We start from the raw sequence: 22,293 nt of genomic DNA, 5'->3' as shown, positions 1-22,293 counted from the left end.
TTAGGCCAGCTAAGTCCAACCTGCATCACTCTACCTTCCTTGTTCTCTCTGTCTCTCTCACACACACACACAAACACACACATGCATGAACATGCATATGCATGCACACACACACATACATATAGGGCTAGCATCTACATCTAAATTTTGAACACACTATTTTTCAAATTGGAATCATAGCTTTTTTAAAAATAAACTTTTTTAGAGTAGTTTTAGATTCACGGAAAAGTTGTGAAGATTGTAGAGAGTTCCCATACTTCCCAGACCCAGTTTCCTCTATTATTTTAAGTAATGCCTTGAAGGAAAGAAAGGATTTGGATAGGTCAAGATGGAACAGTGGGAACAAAAGCTCTAAGGCCGGGAACACACCTTCTTTGGCATCTTGGAGGTGACAGAATCCAGCATTTGAAAGAGATGCAGAATGATATAAACTGGAGGAGAACTAAATGAATCAGACAAAGTTGTGTATTCTACTTATCATCTCTGTGAAAAGAAACAATTATTATTGAAGAAATCATTGTAAGAAAGTAAAGTAACAAAACTGATGGAGGTAATCAATTTGGAAAATCCAGTCCGAAAGATTCAAGATTGAATGACTCGTTTTCCAAAATCCATGTTAAAAAATAATGTTAAATTAAGGTGGAGTTGAATTATATGATTTTTATGATCTTTTTTAGGCTTCTAACACACAACTAAATAGGAAAACAATGATTGCAACTTTTATGTAAAGAAATCGATTTACTAAATAGTGATTTAGCTTTTGTGGACAAATACCTCATCTTGCAGAAATAATTATTAAGTGGAAGGACACTCCTTTGATTGAGGTGGAAAAGCAGCTTTGTCTTACTAAGCAAAATGTTTGTAGAGTGATGTTCAGTATATGCATTTGGGTTGCAGTCAGCCCTGTGAGGAGAGCAGGAAAGTTATTATTGCCTGTTTATAACTGAGGCACAAGGGAACACTTTCCAGACCAAGCCAAGACCACAGACTGAGTACATGTTAGAAGTAAAGTGGATTAGACCAAAGATTCATAGACCACAAAAAAATTCAAGGACAGAGGTCTGTGGGCAAAATGAGGCTTATTACCTGGAAGGTCTGTTTCCTGTTGAGGAACACAACTGTGTAGATCAGTGTCCATAGCAAGTCTGAGGGCATTCAACTTGAGTGACACTGACGGAAGAAGGGAAGCTGCTGTTTCAAGGTATTGTCTCTCTTTCTCTCTCTTTGACACACACATATACACACCCACATACACTTTGAATTCACTCATACTTAATAATTTTATTGTTCTTTGGAAATTTTGGAGAGCAATGAGAATGGGAAAAATCCTATAGCAAACCCTAGAAGCTCTGAAAGGTCTTCTTCTCCCAAGACCCACTATCTTCTAATCTGTCATTCTTAGAGACTCCGGGTTACCCCCCAACTGAAAAACCCACCACACATCTTAACATGTCAACCCCATCCTTACTTAACTGCAAAATGTAGGTCTAAACATGTTATCTTTATCCCTGCATGAAAACCTTTGATGGCTCTCTGTAAGATAAAGTCAACCTTCTTAGCTTGACATATGTATCTTTTAAATATCAGATCCTAAAGTTCCATCTTAACCTCATTTCTCACCTCTTTCCATCATGAACACTAACTCTAGGTACACTAAGAAAAAGGAAAGAAAAGAGAGAAAGGAGGAGACATCCGTAGAAAGGACAGGAAGGAAAGGGAGGGGATGAGAAGGATGAATCCTGTGCTGTGATTTGGAATGGAAAAGTCTTCCTCTTTTTACCTCTCAGGGCAGCAACAAATAAAGTGTATATAGATGCTAAAGAAAGAAAGATTTCCCAGGATGGCATAGATAAGGCTGTCTAAATGTCAATCCAGGTATTTAATATGAGAATAAATTGTAGAATTAGAGTTATAGTCTCTTACTTTTTTCTTGCCTGATCAAAAGCGAAAAAGTTGCTATATAGCTGCTAAAGAGCCCTGACCTTCAGCATATGCAGCTTGAGAAAAGAGTCTAAGAAAGATAAGTGAAGATTTTTTTTCTTGCTGTACTAGGTAATGAGTTTTATAATGGAAACACAATTGCAAGTTACATAATTAAGTAGGTCAGAGCTATTGATCTGCCCAGTGACAAGACTTCCTGAGTGAATTGCATTATTCCAAAAGGATAGTTCAAAAGCTAATAATGGCATAAAGTGTTACCTGAATTTTGTACCTCCATTAGGATTAAGCTCATTGCTTCTGTACATCAAAAATGTTAGGCTAAAGAAGCTTTGTGAAGCAAGGTAGTGTGTGGACACAGCACTAGGAAACAGGTACAAAACTACCTCCGACCTCAGAGTCACCATGAAAACTCCTTGGGTCCCAGTTTGATCATTTATACTGTTAGGACATTGGACAAAATCAGAAGTTGGAAATTGAGATGTTGATGCCTCCTGAATGAATGATAGAGATGATGGCAAACTGAAAAGCACATACTCCATCAAAGGGGCAGCCAATAATCAGATCCAGCCAACAGTTGCTATGCTTAAATTTCAGCCTTGAGATGTCAAATCTCCAAATATTTCCTAAGAAACAAAACATGACATTTATGTGAATTCTTCAGATTTTAATGTGTGAGTACAATTTTTATGAAAAACACAGTGTGGGCCAAAGAATTTTATCAGCTATGGGCAGAATATAGCCCACAGGTTATTACTTACCTCTGGACAAGATGAGTATCAAATGTGCTTCTGGTTGTTCACCTTTTGAAGATGCTATATGGAGGCATAAGTGTTCTTCTAAAACTGAGACACCTGTGCATAGTGCTCCTCCTGTTCCTATGCCAGCTTCCTTCCCAGAGGGGTTTATGTACCTTGGCTAAATCCAAGATAGTCACCAATAATCTTCCTTTGCCGGGAAATTCTGCAGCAGCTTTAGCACCCTCTTTCCTGACTACCCAGCTGTGTGTCCTGAAACCTAAAAATTGGTAATCATCCCAACTTTGGATAAATTTCTATTACTTACCATAATGTAGGTTACCTTAAAGATTGAGTAGGTCTCTGTATTCCTCTGCACTCTAGAACCTTGTTGAAGTCACCCCTAACATATTTGTATCCTCCTTTATCTTTAATTAGGATTGGAAAGATTGACATCCTTGAGGTCCAAGTTACACCTTCAATTCTAGAGGATGCCACTGAAAGTCAGTTAGTTATTTCAAGTTAGTGATAGAAAGCACAATCTAGACATAGAGGAATAATTCAGGGAGAAGGAACAATAGAAAACACAAAAATAATAGATGGAGCAAGGTATCAAAAAGAGTGGGATGACACAGGAAGGGATGGGATGACACAGGAAGGGATGGGATGACATTTGAAGGGATGCCTTGAAAAGGAATCTTCTTCTCTGAGATGGATGGGCCGAATAAGAGCTTGTGAAGCCAAACTGTTGAGAAGGAGAGAGAAGATCATACGGCTAGTTGCCCTCAATCTTTCCTGTAAGTAGGGGCGAAGGTTTTGTTCAAGAAGCGAATACCTGTAGGCTGATCTTTGAGGAGAGATAGAAAAAAACTGAGAAAAATTTTTTTGGAAAATGTCATAGGTAGACAAATGTAAATGATTAAAAAAAAATACCAAGTAGATTTAAGATTTAATAGATTTGAGGCGAGAAAGTACTGTGGAATAAAATGAGCTTATTGTCCTTCTCCAGGAAGGTAATTAGTAGATTTAGGATACATGAAGAATTTAAAAGAGCCTAAGGTGGGAGAAGGGAAATTATAGTTTCATAGATCTGGGACATAGAGCTACTCTGAGGGATGCCAAGTTGCAGGATGTGGTCATGCCTGTGGGTGGCTCAAATGGAATATATGTATTGAGAAGGTCAAGGAACTGTGACACCAGTAGGGGAAGATGCTAAAATTACCAAGGAATGTAGCTGTAGAGGACACTGTGAAACAAGGGCTAAAATGTTTGAAGAAAGTAGGAGGTTGTTCTGGAGGTTAGCTGTGTCTGGGAATGGTAAGAAGGAACAAGAAGCTTACTATCTTTGTTTTAAAAATTTTGACAAATCACATAAAGGGTGGCCTCGGAGAGAGAAATAGAATTGTTAGCAAGAAATCACCATCTCATTTTTGCTGAGAAGGGAAAAAGAGTGATCCAACAATGTTTCCTGGCATTGGGGAAGTGTTTCAATGGAAAGAGAGAGCAGAGGATCATGGAAGAGACGGTAGGGGAGAAATAGAACTAAGCTATAAACAAATGAGACCAAAAAATATCCTATAGCAAGGAGAAATTTTGAAATCAGACAGATCTGGGTTTGAATCTGGCTCTGCCACTTACTAGCTGCAGGAGTTGACCTGGTTTTAGAAACCCGCTTTCAGAAAAATAATACAGAGTATGACATCAGCCAGATGGCAGATTAACAGATCCCAGCCCTCTTGCCCCCCCCCCCCCAAACAATTTAACAACTACATACTGATGAAAATAGTTCTGGAGAGTTCCAGAGTACAATTAAGAAGCTGTAGCAAAACCGTGGAGCACAAAAACTGAAGATGGCTGCCTGGAAATGTGTAGGAAGCATTTCACCTGCATCACCCCATCCTCCTGCCGGCATGACTCCGGCTGAGAAGGCTCTCCTGGGCATCAAACTCCTCCCATTGGGGGAAGGAGACCAGAAGGACCCCAGCGGCCTTCACCACTGAGGATCCCAGCAGCCCTCGCCACCAAGGACTCCAGCTGATCCCAGCTGGCAGAGCTGCCCATAGTCTGTACCACCCCATGCTCCCTAAGCAGGAGCTGTCTTTGGGTCTCCCCGGGGCCAGAGGTGCCACACCCTTCGCTCCTTCACCCTACTCCCCGCTAGTCCTGGTGCCACAGTATGGGCACACAAGCCTCAGCAGCTGGTGCTCCATCACCGTGCACACACCTGTGCCCCTGACCCTGGCACCAAGAAGGATCCCCTTGCAGTGACTTCCTTCATAGTGGAAAAAGAGAGTGGGAGAACCCCAGCAGCCCTCACCACCATTGTGAGCATCTGCAGTGCAACTGAAGTTAAGTCGTTATCAACTTAAAATAAAAATTATAACTGCAAGGTATTTTATGCAAGCCTCAAGCTAACCACAAAGAAAAAAACTTGTAATAGATATACAAAAGGTGATGAGAAAAGAATCAAAGCAAATCACTACAAAAGATAATCAAACAACAAAGGAAAACAGCAAGAGAGGAAGAGAGGAAAAAAACAATTGCAAAACAGACAGAAAACAATTAACAAAATGGCAATAGTAAATCCCCACCTATCAATAATTACTTTATGGGTTGCCCTCTGGCGTAGTGGCTAAGTTCACAAGCTCCGCTTCAGGGGCCTGGGGTTTGTGGGTTCCGATCCTGGGTGCAGACCTGCACACCACTCATCAAGCCACACTGTGGTGGTGTCCCACATACAAAACAGAGGAAGGTGGGCACAGATGTTAGCTCAGCAACAATCTTCCTCGCCAAAAATAAAAATAATAATTTTATTTGTAAATAGATTAAACTCCTTAATCAAAAGGCATAAAGTGGCTTTAAAAAAACAGGTGGATTTAAAAAAACAAGATCCAGAGAGATGCTGTCTACAAGAGACTCACTTTAGATTTACACATGTAAGCTGAAAGTCAAGGGATGGAAAAAGATATTCCATGCAAATGATAACCAAACAGACAGCAAGGATGGCTATACTTACATTAGGTAAAATAGATATGAAGTCAAAAAGTGTCCCTAGAGGCAAAGAAGGTCATGATGTAATGATAAAAGGGTCAAGTCAACAGGAAGATATGACAATTACACAGCAATGTGAATGTGGTTAACAATATTGTGTTGTATGCTTGAAATTTGCTAAGAGGGTAGATCTTAAATGTTCTCACCACACACATACAAAGAAAATGATAACTATGTGAGGTGATGAATATGTTAATTAGCCTGGTTGTGGCAATTATTTCACAATGTATACATATCTAAAAATATGAAATTATACACTTTAAATACACACAATTTTTCTTTGTCAATTATACATCAATGTAGGTGGGGGAAAGAAAAATAATACAAAATATGAAGCTAAAATTAGAGTAAACATAGGCTTTTATTTAGAAGGAGAAAGAAATCATAATACTTTTTAAAAAATTTTTAAAAAACTAACAAATACCAAAAGCATCCCAAAATTGAGAAAAATAACATTTTTTGACTACCTGATAGTTATATACACTGCATGACTTCTATAATGCTTTCTTTCCTATGTTTTTAGCACCAAATTCTTTAGTCACTTCTTCATCTGACAATGGTTTTGCAATATTATTTTCTATTGTAAGAATAGAAAGGTAATTCAGTCCTTCCTATAGCATGGTTGCTATAACCTCTTTTGATGATTGCTCAGAAAAATGTCTTCTGCCTCCATAAGTCATTGTTGGTATTGTCATATGGATTTGTAGAGTGGTTGCCAAATTTGGGAAAACCTGTATTAAAATCCTCCCATATGTACATGTAAGATTTGGAAGCATTTGCTACAGACTAGCTTTTGAGTCCATACACTTTAAACCTTGTCTCTCCTCTATTGCCTGCATACTCTCAGTGTTGGGTGCTGTAGGTCAGATTTATACTGCGACACAGCTTCTGGATCTACAACCTGTGACATGATGCTGGGTGAGTTGGCACGGTGAATTCCCACCTAGGACAGCTAGCGGTAATTTAACCAGACATAAGATGTCATTAAACCCAAATTACATGTATCCCCACCTCATCTTGCCCTTATCCATCCCCCAAAAATGTTTATGGCCACTCCAATGCCATTGGGGGGGAAGTGAGATGGTGAAGAAGTTGTAGTGGAAAGAGAAAACAGTCTTAATTTATTTCTGTTAAAATAGCTTACTTTTGGAAATTTAATGAAACATGGCCATCTGAACACAACACTAGGGCTTCTTACAGGGCCCTGGGAGGGACCCAGGAAAGTGAAGGGACTGAAGTGTCAGCTGCAGTAGGTTTGCAGTAAACTGAATGCTGAGTGGTTGTGGGACCTCATGCAGGCTGCATAACTTCTCTAGCATGCATTTCCCTATCTCACACGGTTATAAGACAGATGAACTGAAAGACTGTATATTGAGTGCCAGTGCCTGGCATATAGTAAATAATCAGTAAAGGGCAAATAAAAAATAATTACTAGATTTTGCAAACCAGTAACATCTTATTTTGTGTATTTGATTATAGTAGGTGCCTTCTAAATTCTCGAAGGCTGTGAAGACTTTTTGTTTTTCTGGTATGTTTTTATTTAAAGGCAGAGTGGGCTACTTGAGTACTTTTTACCATCCCTTTAGCACTGGGAGGACCTTGGAGTTATAATGGAGAGCTCAGAATCTCCAGGAATGAGGATGGGGTGGGGGAGTTTTAGAGCAGAGCAGTGAAGGCAAAACAGCTTAAGTACATAAGGAAATTCTGTCACCTAAAGGAGTCCCTCTCCTTTTACACTGCCAACTGTAACAGGTCCGTGGGCGTGCATCCTATTATCGTACGTTCCTGATAGAAGGCCAGGAATAGATGAGAAGATAATGAACAAACACACCCACTTTTGGAGTAGCTTTGGTGTGCCAAGCATTGTGCTGACCCCCTCATATTTGCCATCTCACTTAAGCAAGCCTGGGCCTGTGAAGGTCCTCGGTATACAGATGAAGAAACAGACACGGAGAGGAGATGAACCCGTTTAGCCCTCACTTGGAATGTTTTGTGTAGAAGGGGAAAAGCCCGAGGGGAAAGAAGCTGTGCTCCACCTGTGTGGTTCTCAGCTACACTACTCTGACATATAAAAACCTATATTTGTAAAACAGATAAATTAAAAGGCCATTATTTTATTTACTCAAGGAGTCACTGCAAAATTCCTTTAACCAGGGCTGTCCCTGTAGCATAGTGGTTAAGTATGGCATACTCCACTTCAGCAGCCCAGGTTCATGGGTTCAGATCCTGAGTGTGGACCTACACCACTCATTAGCCATGCTGTGGTGGGGAACCACATATAAAGTGGAGGAAGATTGACACAGATATTAGTTCAGGGCTAATCATCCTCAGAAAAAAAATTCCTTTAACCAAGCAGTAGCTTCAAACATTTAAAAATGGATCACTTTCTTAAAGATTTATCTATTACCCTAAAAGCAAGTTATACTTGTACGTTAGACCATCAAAGTTTCCCAATGATGGTGCCTGTATTTGGGGACTGAGATGAAAAGTGAAAAAGCATGGAAATAATTCTATTCCTGCCCCTTCCAACTCCCCGAGACTCTGACCATCAGATCTCTGTGCTGTTGGCCACTCTGACCATTCCCTGTCCCACTAGCATAAGAGGTAAAGAGTCAAAGTGAGAGGTACTGTTACATGTGAGTGGGAGATGGCAGGAGTGCCACAGGTTGTATTCTCTGGAAGCAGATCCTGAGAAGGAGTTAGACTAGCAAAATGTCTATCAAAGGAAGGAAAGGGAGAGGAAGCAAGATGGACTAAGGGGAGATTTGAGATCATGACCCAGGCCTGGGAAGGCCTCTGCCAATGCTTTGGGAGCTCCAGAGCAAATATTGCCCATCAGAGGAATTCTGCATTGGACTGAAATGGACAGACCTTTATAATCCCTATCTTGCTCAGTCATTGGATGGCAGTCATCCCAGAAAGACTGAGATGAGGCCCTGGCTCTCTGCAGTTGAGGCAAACTCTAAATAAGCCAATGATTAGAGACTGTCTGCTATCAGCTGCTTCCTGCAGCTGAGCAGAAATTTATTCCTTGAGAAAGGATCTGGGCCGCACACATCTGTGTCTACCACAGTCCATCCCGTGTACCCCTGGGTCTCCTTCACACATTTTGGCAGCAGATCCTCTGGGATTCTGGTAGACTTCTTTTCCTGAGAGAAACTTAGAAAAGGTTAGTAGGACAAGCTTAGCTGCCATAGGTAAAGATGGTCTCAGGGCAACAACTGGTACTCATTGTTTCCCTCCTCCACTCAACTCATTTTCTCACTCCTCCACTCAACTTTCCAGATCCCCTCACCCTCAGCTACCAAATCTCTTCTCCATAGCTTACCTGATAGCACAACCCAAAGTCTCATTCCTGAGGGAGCTGAGCCCCTCAGAGCACCCATCTTGGGCCAAAATGGCCCTCCATTTATACTTGTCCGGTCATTGGACACTTTGGCTATCTACAGCTGAGCCAAATCCTAAAGGACCAATGGATGGAGCTGTCTGCGGGCCATATTGCCTGCATCTGGACAGCGCGTCCTTTGAAGGCAGAGCTGAGCAGTGCATTTCCGTGTCTACCCTTGGAGAATGGTATTTTAAGCACATCTCACAAAATAATAAGAAAAATATAATTTATATTGGAATAGTAATTCATCTATTATTCGGTATTAGTATATTTATTTTTATTCAAGTGAAACAAATAATAGTGATTTTTTTGTTTAAAATTTTGTTTGCTTAAAATCCACAGTCTCTGGATTACTAGGTAGCACAGAGCAGGAGGACATGACCATCTGGCTCTTAGGTAAGCATGAGTTTTTGATTTAGTGGGTCATGGTGGCGTTAAAGAGCACAGGCCATTTTGGGTGTCTTTCTTCATTCCTTAAAAATGGAGGCATAAATTTCATAACCAAAATAGTCTTGTTTGGATTTTAGGAGTTGATTATTTTTCTGATAATAAAAGCTTCAAAGTGAAACATAAAGTCCTAGTAAAATTGACTGAGTGAATGCTCAGGATAGGGGGTAAATCGGAAGAATGAGAAGACGAATTGCCAGAGAGGACTGTTAAAAAAGCCCCAAGTGGTGGGGACCATCCTCAGGAGGAGCAGGGAATGAGAAATGAATTCATTCTTCAATAAGTGGCATCAGTGTCAGAAATAAACAAGCTCTTAAGAGGGGCTAATGCTCAGCTTAACTCACTGGGAGGGGGCTCTGCTCCTTGTGAGCTACTCAGCAGGCTCACCTCAGTGAGGATACAGAGGCTCCTTGCAGTTGCTTGCACAAGCAACAGTATTCCTTCATCCATGCCCCAGTGTGGAATCTAATGGGGCTGGAGTCCTGTGAATCAATCAGTAGGACAGACCTATAAATACTATGTTTATCACTATCAGTGCAGTTGACAAACTTCAGAGGCTTGGAAAAACAAGGGTATGGATGCGAGTTTATACATACTTTGTATATATGTGTATACAAACTTTGCAGATAAAATTCCAATGTGATTCACAAGAGAACACAGATGCAAACACATATATACAGAAATCTGCATATTGGCAAATAAATGAACCTATCTGTTGATCAAGTGAGTCTTACCTAGGTCCTGAAAACAAATTAACCTTTAAAAACCACAGTGTCAAGCCATTTGGTAGAAGGTTATTTTTGAGCTCTTTAAGGGCAGGGACCTTGTTGAAACTCCTAGAGTAGTGCTTGACTTGTGGTAGTTACTCTATAAATGTTTGTTGAATGAAAGATAGATGGATGATGAATGGATGATATTTGACTAACTACAAACAGAATAAGGGAATGAGGCCTTCAGAGCTGGGTTAGAGTTGTAATTTACTTCTCCCAGCTCAAATCAATGTCAACAGTCATAATTATAGGGATTGTTAGAATTAAAATAGACTTTGGGAATCATCTAGTTAAATCTTCTTATTTTACACATGAGAAAAATGACACTTAAAGGAGTGAAATCACTCACCTAAGATCACTCAGCTAATTTGTGATCTGACCTGTTCTAGAGCCCAGGAATTCTGGCTTTGAATTTGCAGTGCTGCCAAATGGTTATCAAGAGATCTTAAATTGGTTCCACGTAGATGTGTTCATCTGTGTCCTGCTGTATGTGTGGATACAATATTTCTGATTCCATATTCAGATTTCTTCTTGTCCCACCCTGGCCACACCATTTACGTAGGGATGTCAACTCAACATGCGTATGCAGGTGAACCCCCTATCTTGTCTTCCTCCTTTTACCGGTTCCCTCTCTGAATAATTTTTTTTTGTGGATGTTTTAGATTTAGCCTCATTTTAGATTCCAGTAAACCTGATTACTGAAAACAGTAGGGGCCCTGTCTCATGTGTCTGCTCTGTTTACAGTTTCTATACAATGAATATTTCAGTCTTCTGCTAGTGCAGTAACTAGATTTGTCACATCATGTCATGTACTTTGCTGTTCACTTCCCATCTCAGGTACCCTCTGCAGCTAACCTTTCAACAGAGTGCCCGCCGTCTTCATTAAAGGGTCCACAGAGCTCCGTTACAGAGCAGTAACCTTGGCAGCACTGTGCCTGGTGCCAAACCCCTCTTCAAGGCTGGTTATAGGATTTGGTCTTCTCTGACATTCAGTCAACTATAACGTGGAGGCTGGCCTTCAGTGATCCTTCTATTTTTAATTGCTATCTCAGTTTCCTTCTCCCATTATTTCTCTTCTTCTCCTTAGCCTCTGTAATGCCTTGTTTCAGGTCAGGCTCAGCTCAGCTTCCACTTTCTTCATTTAACCTCGCAATTTTCTTGACAGCTCATTCTTTTTCTTTGTCAAAGCTGAACTTTGCAGAATGTTCTCAGTTTATAATTGGGATTTTGGTTCATGATTAGGCAAAAGTATGTATTTTATTTCTAATTATAAAGTACTACTTTAGAACTTGAAAGAAAATATTTATTGAGCGGGAACTGCTGTAAGCATTAGGGATGGAGCACCTAATGATGCCGCCCCCGTGTTCAGTGGAACTAACATCCTAGAGGGGATGGCAGATTATAAATAAATGTACTTTCAATAAAAGTGAGGTAGTAATAGTTCTACGAAGAAAAATAAAACAGGATGAGGAAACAGAAAAGAACAGAGAGGAACAAATATTGCAGGAACGATATTTTGGGTAGAGTCAAAAGAACTTCTCTAAGGATATGACATTGGGCAGAGACAGGAATGAATTGAGGAAGTAGACTCTGCAAAGACCTGGGAAGTGTGTACCAGGCAGAGGGGCCAACAAATGCAAAGGCTTTGAGGTGGGAACAAGCATGGTCCTTTCAAAGATGAATGAGAGGGCCACTGTGACCTGAATGGTGCTAGAGGGGAATGGTAGAAAGGTGGAGAGGTGGGCCAGGGCCAGACCTCAAAGCCTGGGGAAAGATTTGAGGAAACCATTGGAGAAGGAGAGCAGAACAGTGTGGTCTGAATTACGTACTAATGGGACTATTCTGGCTACCACATGGAGAATCGACTTGGTGGGGAGAGATAGGCAAGAGTGGAAACAAGAAAGCCAATTAGGTGGCTATTGAAGTTAGATCTAGGTAAGATTCAGAAGATAGCAGTAGAGGTTATCAGAAGTGGATATATCCTATCCAAAAATAAGATATATCTTGCTCTAATGTGTGTTCCTCTAAAGAAAGGAGTCAAGAATGACACTGGGGCTGGCCCCGTGGCCGAGTAGTTAATCATGCATGTCGCTTCGGTGGCCCAGGGTTTTGCCAGTTCGGATCCCGGGCGCAGACATGGCACTGCTCATCAAGCCATGCTGAGGCAGCGTCCCACATAGCACAACCAGAGGCACTCACCACTGGAATACACAACTATGTACTGTGGGGCCTTGGGGAGAAGAAGAAGAGGAAGAAAAAAAAGAAGGTTGGCAACAGTTGTTAGATCAGGTGCCAATCTTTTAAAAACAAAAGAATGACTCTGAGGTGCTTGGCCTGTGCAAAAGGAGAATGGAGAGGCCATTAATAATTTGTGGAAGGCTGGGAGGGTGCACGTATCTGAATTGTATGGTGGGTAAGGAAGAAATTCAAGAGATCTGATTAGATGTGAATTAGAGATGGAAAATTCAAAAGAATAAAAAAAGACATTAAAAAAATCTCAAATAGAGGTCTCTAATTCAAGGGAAAATACCTACTAACATTATAGTTTTTCCTTTCAAAATGTATACACTTCATATTTTGATTTAGCTTTAAATCTACCTTACTTCAAAATAATCGTTGTTTTCTAATGGACTTTATTTTGTAAAGTCTTTCAGGTTCACAGAGACATTGAGCAGAAAGTACAGAGAGTTCCCATATGCCCTCCTCTCCTCCCCACGCACAACCTCCCTCACCATCAACATCCGGCACCCGAGTAGCACATTTGTTACAAGAATTGTGTTCTTTGAACTCAAGTACAAAACTATATTGTATTTGATGATGTTTTGATGCGTAAAGGGAATTTTCTGAAAAGTTTCTCTCTGTGCAAACTGAAAGTATCTATGCAAGTTTTAAATATAGAAGGCTAAGAAGACTCCACGAAAGTCCGGGCCTTAACCTTTGAAAAAGTGGCTGGTCTTCTCCCAATGTAAACACAATGTGGGAACATTGGTGGCAGTGGGTGGATGCATAAGCCTCTCTCTGTTCCCTCAGCTATTGATGTTTAATATTAATAAGGGAGAGAATAGGATGAGATCAGCTTCATAAGAAGCTCTGTGTCAGTCTAAGGAGAAGGTGGTATTGATTTTTGGAAGCTTAGAACCTGCAGTGGTTTGCAATAGAACCATCCTGGATTGAGAGCGAAGAGACCTGCCTTCCAGTCCTGCCATTGGCACATTACCATTGTGTGGCCATCAGTCACATGACCTCTCTGGAATTCAGTTTCTGCACATTTGAAGTAGGGTCTGCAGTATAAAGCTTGCAGGATTATCTTCAGGATTCAATAAAATAATATATATGGAAATACTTGAAGGGTAATGAAACAATATAGAATATGATATATGTCTACATATGTCTACATATCTATATATGATAACCTATGAATTATATAGGAGTCACATTCCTGATTATGTTGTACCATACAAATATGCTAATGGTGGAATTACATATATAAAACCTACATTAGTTTTCTTAACAAGAAGAACTATAAAATTATACATTATCTGGAATTAAAAATATAATTTTCTCATACCTTAATATATATCACAATACAGATAATTATAATTATAAATAAAATGGCATGTCATAGCATACGTTATCTCCTGTGACTTGCTGATGTCAGTAAATAGATGTGGCAACCATTAATGAGTCTCTATTATGAGAATAAATGGGTGCAAGAAAGCTCAGTGGGTCATTTAATCTGAGCATTCACTACCACCCCCAAAATTTTCTGGGTACCTCTGCTAATTTTTCAGTGAGGTACCTGCGTAAATACCAATTATGTAATTTCTGTTCTAGGTAAAACCATCTTTGAGGGTGTTTGTGTGTTTGTGTGTGTCTAATATGCCTCTTTCTTTCTCTATTTTGTTTACCTTACCTTACATATATTTTACTTTGAAGTATAAATATCTGTCAAAAACTACGGAAAGATATGCCTTATGGATAAAATTGAACTGAATGGAGATTCAAAGGCAGTGCTGATTTATACAGCTAAAGAACTTTCTAACTTATCAAATTATTCATCTTCCTTCATAACCTTACTGTAGGTAATATAGAGCCTTCCTAGAGTGAACACTGAGTAAGGCATGAAAATAAACTTATTACTCAATAAAGTGTAATAGCTTTTTTAAAAATTGTATATATCTATACCAACAGGTACATTGAAGAAAAGCATATGAAAATTGTTTCACTTGTCTATTTCTATAATGCCTTATTCCAAAAGAAATACTTGAAATTATTTATGAAACAATGTCGGTAAAGATGATATAGTTCAGGAAATGGATTTAAAGGGAAAATGAAGGTAGGAAAAGAACATGAAGCTGGGAGGCAATGTTATTACAAAAAGACCAATGCCGAAAGATCCTTGCTAGAGATTTGTTTACTAATGATTTGGTTTTGAGCTTCCTAGAAGGCCCAGCACAAAAGGAAACATGAGTTATGAGTCAAGTGTCACTTTTGTGAAAGCAAAGAAATTTGCTGCAATATGGGAATTTCTTTGGTTGTGTTTTTTTTCTCCCCAAAGAAACACATTTGTGTTAGTAGCTATGACTTGAATGTGTAGGCTGACATTTCCTTTTCTCACTTAAAATGCTCTGGTTACCTCAATGGTAATGAGTCTTTACATTGAGATTCAACCTATGCAATCCCTGGTGCCACTGAGGTCGCCTATGACTTAATAAGCATTTCAAAAAGCAGGCTAATTGGGCAAACTAGGTAACAACCTGGCAATTTAGGATGAACAAAACACAGGGAAGTAGCAGAGGCTTGCAGTGGAAAGAGTATCAACCTAAAATCTGAAACTCTGATTTTATATCTGACACCATTGCTTATTACTAGTTTTATTACCAAAAATGAAAAGCAAAAAGAAAGGAAACTTTCTTAGCCTGTGCTTTCCATCTGAAAAATTCTGACTTTGAAATAGATGACATTTAATCTATCTTTCTAGCTGTGAGAATCTGAGTTTGCAATTACACTCTGGAATCAGATAAACAGGTACATAATCTTGAAACAGGAAAATAACACTCAGAATGATAGCAGATGCCAGACTACCAGAGAAAAGATAATAATGATCCATTAAATGTGTTAAGGTATTAATTCTGTAATATTTTAAAATACCTAACTTTGGTGTAAGGATTTTAGACATAGTTTTTCCTATGTTGCAACTCTTCATTTCTGAGTGCTTACTCTAACCTTTATCAACTGGAAAACTATACTGGCACATGCAGCTGAAAAATTAAACTTTGAGTATCCTCCCGCCTATCACAAGGCTGACACATTCTTGGGTTTCCTCAGGTTACCATAAAAAAATTAGAAAACTGGAAAAAATAAGAACATAAAAAGGAAAAAGTTATTTTAGAAATTTTTTTCAAGCCATCAAATAAATAAAAGATCCAGTAGCTGGAAGGTAAATTAAAGACAACTGCTATACTTTCATATACCCATTTCCTTCTTATATCGATAGATTTTCAGAAATATTTTCCTGATTATATAAGAAACACATGTTCATTGTAAAAAAAAAAAAAAGGAAAGAAGTATAACTAAGGAAATAAAAATTGCCCATAACTACACCTCCTAGAAAAAACTCACAATTACTATTCTTCTGAATTTCCCTCTAGCACATTTTCTATATATTTAAATATAATAAGATATAATTTATAACAGAATTTACTATGTATCACAAACTATGTTGAATACTTTACATGCATTTTCTCATTTAACTCTTTCAACAACCTCATGAGTGAACATGTATATATTAGTACTTAGTATTTAGTGTATATATGTACATATATACACATATATACACACACACATATATACTTTTTGAAATATATATATACTAAACTTTGTAACACTCCACATGTACCATTTTAAATTCTTCTCTTTTCTCTTAGAATTATATTATGAGCAGCACCTCACGTGCACTAGAGGTACCTATCACTCCATGGCACCCTCACCCCGTAGCCTGCTAGTTCCTTGCAGGTAGCATGAAGTAGCATGATCCCACCTCCAGGCTAACTGAACGAGGATGGACTCTTTGCCAAGGAGAGCCAATCCACCAGTCTTTCCTTAGAAAATGGAATTGAGGAACAGAAAAAGAGACAGGCACACAGAGTTCTATGCTAGAGATTGAGGCCATTTTCAGCCATGGGCACATTTAGTTAGCAGAGAAAGCTTGTCTGGAGAGAGAAACAAGAGAATGGAGGAGATACACAGAGAGGAGCAGAAGTGAGAAACTGGATAGCCTTGTGTCCAGAGAGAGAGAGGGGACAGGAAGAACAGCTGCTGGAGGCATCTCCAGTTGTAGGGACTACTTGCTATCTTTTCTCCAAATGCATTCCAAAACCTGTTTCTGTATGTTTCCTCTAAACATATTTTTAACTTAAGCTAATTTGAGTAAATTTCCCTTCTTAAGATACCATGTCAATGTGTATCAATGACTAACTTGCTATGTGAAGGGCTTCATTCCAAGTGTCTTATGTTCAATTATCTCATTTAACGTCTTTTAATCTTCATATTAACCCTAAGAGGTAAGTATTATTATCTTAATGTTGAATATGAGGAAATTGAAGCTTAAAACACTTAAGCAGAAGGTACTGCTTAGGAATGGCAGGTTTACTGCGCCCCCCACCCGGCCCCCACGCACACACTTTTTGCCTTTGTCATCTTCTCAAATTCTACTAAAATGACAGAAAGGGGAGTTTTTGGAAAGGCTGATACACATCAGGACTAAGAATAAAGAGCAGTAAAAAGCAGATGAACAAGTGTAATTGATTAAATCCAAGAAAGCAGAATCTTAAACTGACAGTGATAAAATTTGAAAAGCAACTCATTTTGCCTTTTGTAACTGACCCTAAAACTCAGGAGAGACACCAAGAAGTGGAGGAGAAGATGGGGCTAAAAACTAGAGACACAGGAGCTGGCCCCGTGGCATACTGGTTAAGTTCTCATGCTCTGCTTCAGTGGTGTGGGGTTCGCAGGTTCAGATCCTGGGTACTGACCTACATATGGCTCATCAAGCTGTGCTGTGCAGCACCCCACATACAAAATAGAGGAAGATTGGCACAGATGTTAGCTCAGCGACAGTCTTCCTGGACCAAAAAGAGGAAGATTGGCAACAGATGCTAGAGAAATGTTTGATAGTGTTGAAACAGCAGTTCGAGTCCCAGATCCGGGATCCTGCTCCACAAATGGAGGTGCCTGCTCCTCCCTCCTCTCTCTTCACCCCTCTCTAGCAAGATACTGGAGATTTAGTCCGGGGAAAGGGTAAAATAGAGGGTCCTTCAAATGGGAGACCAGTGCATTTAAAGGTGTGTGTGCTGTGTCAAAAGCAGGGCATTTGGATACCATGTGTCCCTCTCTTCACCTACTTGTCTTCCAAAATGCTGGCAACCAGACTCTTCCTGTTAGGCAGGAGACTGGCATGCTATCTCTTAGGAATCAGCCTAGCCCAAGAGAAAACCTGAAAGATACTGACACTATGAATTCCCTAATGAAACTGCCCAGCCATTTCACTACCAGCCAATAAGCTCCACCCACCCATACACTACCCTTCTAGTCAAATTTCTAATACAAATAGCTTATGACCACCAGATAGTACACAGATAAAATACAAGTGGGAATAAAAATGGCAACTTGGATTAGACTTTAAAAACTCAAAATGTTCTGATTATCATGTGACTATGAATATATGAGACATATTCATGAGATAATAAACCTATGGGGGTAAAAAGACCAGAATGCTTTAAAGAAGTACATTCAGAGGACACACAGAACTCTTGGATATTAAAATATAATAGAAATAAAAAATTCAACAGAAATGTTAGAAGATAAAATTGAGGAAAGTTTCTAGAAAGTAGAGCAAAAAGGTAAAGCTTTGGAAAATAGAATAGGCAGATAATAGGAAATGAAATCTAGAAACAGAGAACAGAGAAAATGGAAGGGAGGAAACTAATACAGAAATGATTCAAGAACCTTCTCCAGAACTGAAGCACAGTATTTCCAGACTGAAATGCCTCCCTGTGGGTTCATGATCATGGATGAGAAAAGACCCAACACAAGACACAACAATGTCAAATTTCAGGATATTGAATACAAAATAACAAAATAATAACAAAAGTATTCAGATTAGAAGTTCACAGTTCATTGAAAATATCATTGATCAGCTTGTCGGTAAAGCATGGAGGTTAAGAACGCGAGCTCTCCACCCAGCTCACCCAGATTCTAATCCCCGACTGTACTTACGAGCCTTGTGACTCTGGGAAAGTTACTGAAACTCTGTGTCTCAACTTCCGTATCTGTAAAATGGAGATTAAACGTAATATCTACCTCGCAGGTTTGTTGTGAGACTTATATGAGATAATAAACATAAATATGTGCAGAAGTGTGACTGACACATGGTGGTGAGCAAATTTTAGCCTTTGTTATGGAGCCTGTTATTAGCAGCTCTAGAAACTAGAAGGCCGTCGATCAAAGCATTCATGATTCTGAGGGCACGTGATTTCTGATTTCTAGTCTAGTCTTCTTTTCCCAGCCAACTATTAGTTAAGTCTGAGAGTAAAATTTTAGACATACACAGTCTCAAAAACTTTACCTCTTGTGTGCACTTTCTCGGAAATCCGTGCTCTGCCCAAACAAAGAAGAAAACTAAGAGAGAGGAAGACATGGAATCCAGGAAAAAGGAAATCCCATGCAAAAGACGGAAAGAGAATCCCCAGAATGATGGTGAATGGAGACCCCAAAACAATAGCTAAGCTTCAGCCAGTCCAGATGTGGGAAGTCAGAAGGCTCATGGCAGAATTTCTTTAGGAGGATATTTGATATATATGTGTGAATTGAAAGAAGATTTGCACAACTGGGGAAGCGTTTGTGAATAAAAGAATTACAAATACACAGGAAGCTAAGAATGTTTATTCTTACAATAACACCACCTAAAAATTTTTTTTAAAAACCAAAACTTGTTCAGAAACGAAAAAGTAATAATAGTACCCAACATGACTAGCAAGGTCTCATGTTTATATGGTCATAATACTATACACACTGTAGCGATGTAACCAAAATTATGATAAAACTTTTTGGGAGAAAGGGGAAAGAGTAAGGGTGTATGTGTATGCTGGGGATAGAGGCAGTGAAAGAAAACTAAACTATAATTTTCCATAGTGGAAAGTCAACAGATAACTTGTTTGCTTATTTCTTTTTTTGTTTTTACAGTGGTGGAAGTATGGAGGCAAATATCCTAAGAATCAGTTAAAAGAGCTGAAAGTGGCTGCCTCTGGGCAACAAAAATTGGAAAGAGCTAGGGGCTGGCCCTGTGGCCGAGTGGTTGAGTTCGCGCGCTCTGCTGCAGGCGGCCCAGTGTTTCGTTGGTTCGAATCCCGGGCGCGGACATGGCACTGCTCATCAAGCCACGCTGAGGCGGCGTCCCACATGCCACAACTAGAAGGACCCACAACGAAGAACATACAACTATGTACTGGGGGGCTTTGGGGAGAAAAAGGAAAAAAATAAAATCTTTAAAAAAAAAATTGGAAAGAGCTAGAGTTCTGCTGTTTTTCTGTAATAAGCCTTGTACAACAATTTGACTCTCTAAATTATGATCGTGTGCAACTTTGATAAAAATTAAAACTGGGTTCAAAAATAAGCATTGCCTAAAAAATTGGAACACAATTAAGTTAAAATAGCAACTTGGATTAAATAAGACCCTCGCTCAAGGTCACAGAACTTGAAAGTGGAAAAACTAGAATTCAACATTGCGCCCTTACATATATAGACGCTTCCTTCTAAGGGATGGATAATGCTCTATCGGGTGAGTATTTCCTAGTTTATTTAGGCAGTCCTCTGTTATTAACCATTTACGTTTCTTCAAAATTTTTCAATATTATTATGTAACAAACATCTTTATATCCTCAAACATTAATCTCTGATGATTTATTTTAGATAAATATCTAGAAATCCAACTCCTTTATTAAAAAAAAATGTGATGAACTCTTTAAGCCTCTTTGTATATATCCCCAAATTATTTTCCAGAAAATGTGTATCAAATTACTCTGACACCAGCAATAGAGGAGAGGAACTCTCTTAGCATACTCTGACCAGCATTAAGTATTAATTTTCAATCAATTTCGTCATTTATTAAAAGAAAATATAATTTTATTGACTTTTCAAAAGAAAAATCATTTTCTGTTCATAGGAATAGTGGCCTGGCGGCCAGCAAGTTTAGTGACTTCCTGAAGGCAGAGCACCGAAGTCAGTCATCAGTGTCCACTTTGGGTGTTCTTGCCTTTGATCAGGATATTTGGGGAAAACATGCTGTCGCACAGTTATATAATACAGACTTTATTATACTTGGTCTCATAAAAATAAGCTTTATTCTGACCTGAGGGAAATTAACGATCTTAGACTTTAGACATGGCGTTTCATTTTTAGATGTAGCTGTGTATTTTATGACTATCTTAAATTCACACAATGCTTCTCTTTTGAAAATATTTATCTAATATTCATTTAACAAACTTTTTAAAGTGTCTACAGTGTTCTGGAATGTACTAAGTGCTGGGGCATAACGGTAAGAAAAACAGTTTCTGCTTAAGAGCTCAATCCTTCCGTGGGATTTACATAATACCCTCAGAAAGTCCAGATAATCTCAGCAATTGAAGGAGAAAATTATTTTTGAAAATTAAACGTCTCTATACTATGAGAAATAGTGGTGAATAACTTGACTTCCTGACTGCCAGCCAAGAACTCAGTGTACTTAGAAATCACTGCACATCAGAATATTCAAATTAATCATGTTCAAGGATATCATGTAATACAAGTAAGTATATGGTGTGCACATGTGACTCAGACACCAAGTAGTCTCTATTCTGTCTTTGAAAATGGATAGAAATAAAAGGCTTTTCTTCATCTGAAATATATAGAAAGTCCCCAAACTCTGTTTTATCTTTATACATTTCTGTAACTTAGTTTTTTGTCAGAAGAGAGATTTGATCCTAGTTTAGAAAACACAACTGTTTTAATACTGTTACATGGTCATTTCTGTCTTTGAACTGCATTGTCAATGACACTTCAAAAGAAAACTAGCTATGGGACCTGACACACACTTTAAAATGTCATCATTGAATCATGCCTCCAGAGTAAGAAGGAAAACCTCACAGAATTTTCACCCACAGACATAGACCATCCTGTTGCTCTGCTTCTCAGGCTCAGTGACAGTTTCCCATTTGTCCAAAAGCTATTTCTGTGACAGAAACATGCCTTCTCTTTATTAAGCAGATCTGGAGTTATAACTCTCTTCACAAAAAAGTACTGCTTAGAAGCTATCTCCTGGCCACAAGAAGTACAGACAAAATCACTTTCATCCTCTACTCTCCCCTCACACTGCTCCAAGGACTTGATTTCCCTTTTGAAAAATGGCTTAGTGATTAGAATGGAGTCAGGGTGTATTTGTAGAAAGGCAGATTAATGGTTAAACCGTGTCGGGACAATAATTGGATAGTGTTATAAACATCAGGAGCATGGCTCTCCAGTCCCAATGCTAGTGAGTGGCAAGTTAAAGAATCTATCTAGTATCAAGGGCCATGCTCCTCAATGTGCTTCAGTGAAGTAACTCATAGGTATATCCTTCTATTTTTCTAACCATTTCCCTATTTTTATGCTTCTTTTTGTGTAGTACTGAAAAAAGAATAGTTTTATAAATCAGACAGACATGAGTTTCGATCTTGATGCCACTTAATAGCTATATCAACTTGGCTTAAACTCTCTAAGCCTCAGATTCTTCACCTGTAAAAATGGGGAAGTGCCCTCAAGCAGGTGGAACGTAACTCCCACTCCTTAAGTGTGGGCTGTGTATCGTGACTTCCTTCCAAAGAATACAGTACAGAAAAGAGGACAAATAGATAACTTTACAGTGGAGAAATCTGACAAGTCCTCCCCC

At 39.0% G+C, this 22,293-nt stretch overlaps 1 long non-coding RNA gene across 1 annotated transcript in view; it reads left to right on the top strand.

Annotated features, from left to right (window-relative positions):
* LOC102150894 (uncharacterized) overlaps positions 1-19,895 on the top strand; it is a 267,423-nt gene extending 247,528 nt beyond the window's left edge. The window contains exon 3 of the long non-coding RNA XR_288777.4: positions 19,575-19,895. This is a non-coding gene — a long non-coding RNA (uncharacterized lncRNA). The remainder of the gene's footprint in view (positions 1-19,574) is intronic.
* The last annotated feature ends 2,398 nt before the right edge of the window (positions 19,896-22,293 follow it).

Source organism: Equus caballus, chromosome 19 (assembly GCF_041296265.1).
Source record: "Equus caballus isolate H_3958 breed thoroughbred chromosome 19, TB-T2T, whole genome shotgun sequence".
In the NCBI taxonomy this organism is placed as follows: Eukaryota; Metazoa; Chordata; class Mammalia; order Perissodactyla; family Equidae; genus Equus; species Equus caballus.
The sequence above is the reverse complement of the archived record's forward strand: the minus strand, read 5'-3'. Positions and strand labels throughout refer to the sequence as shown.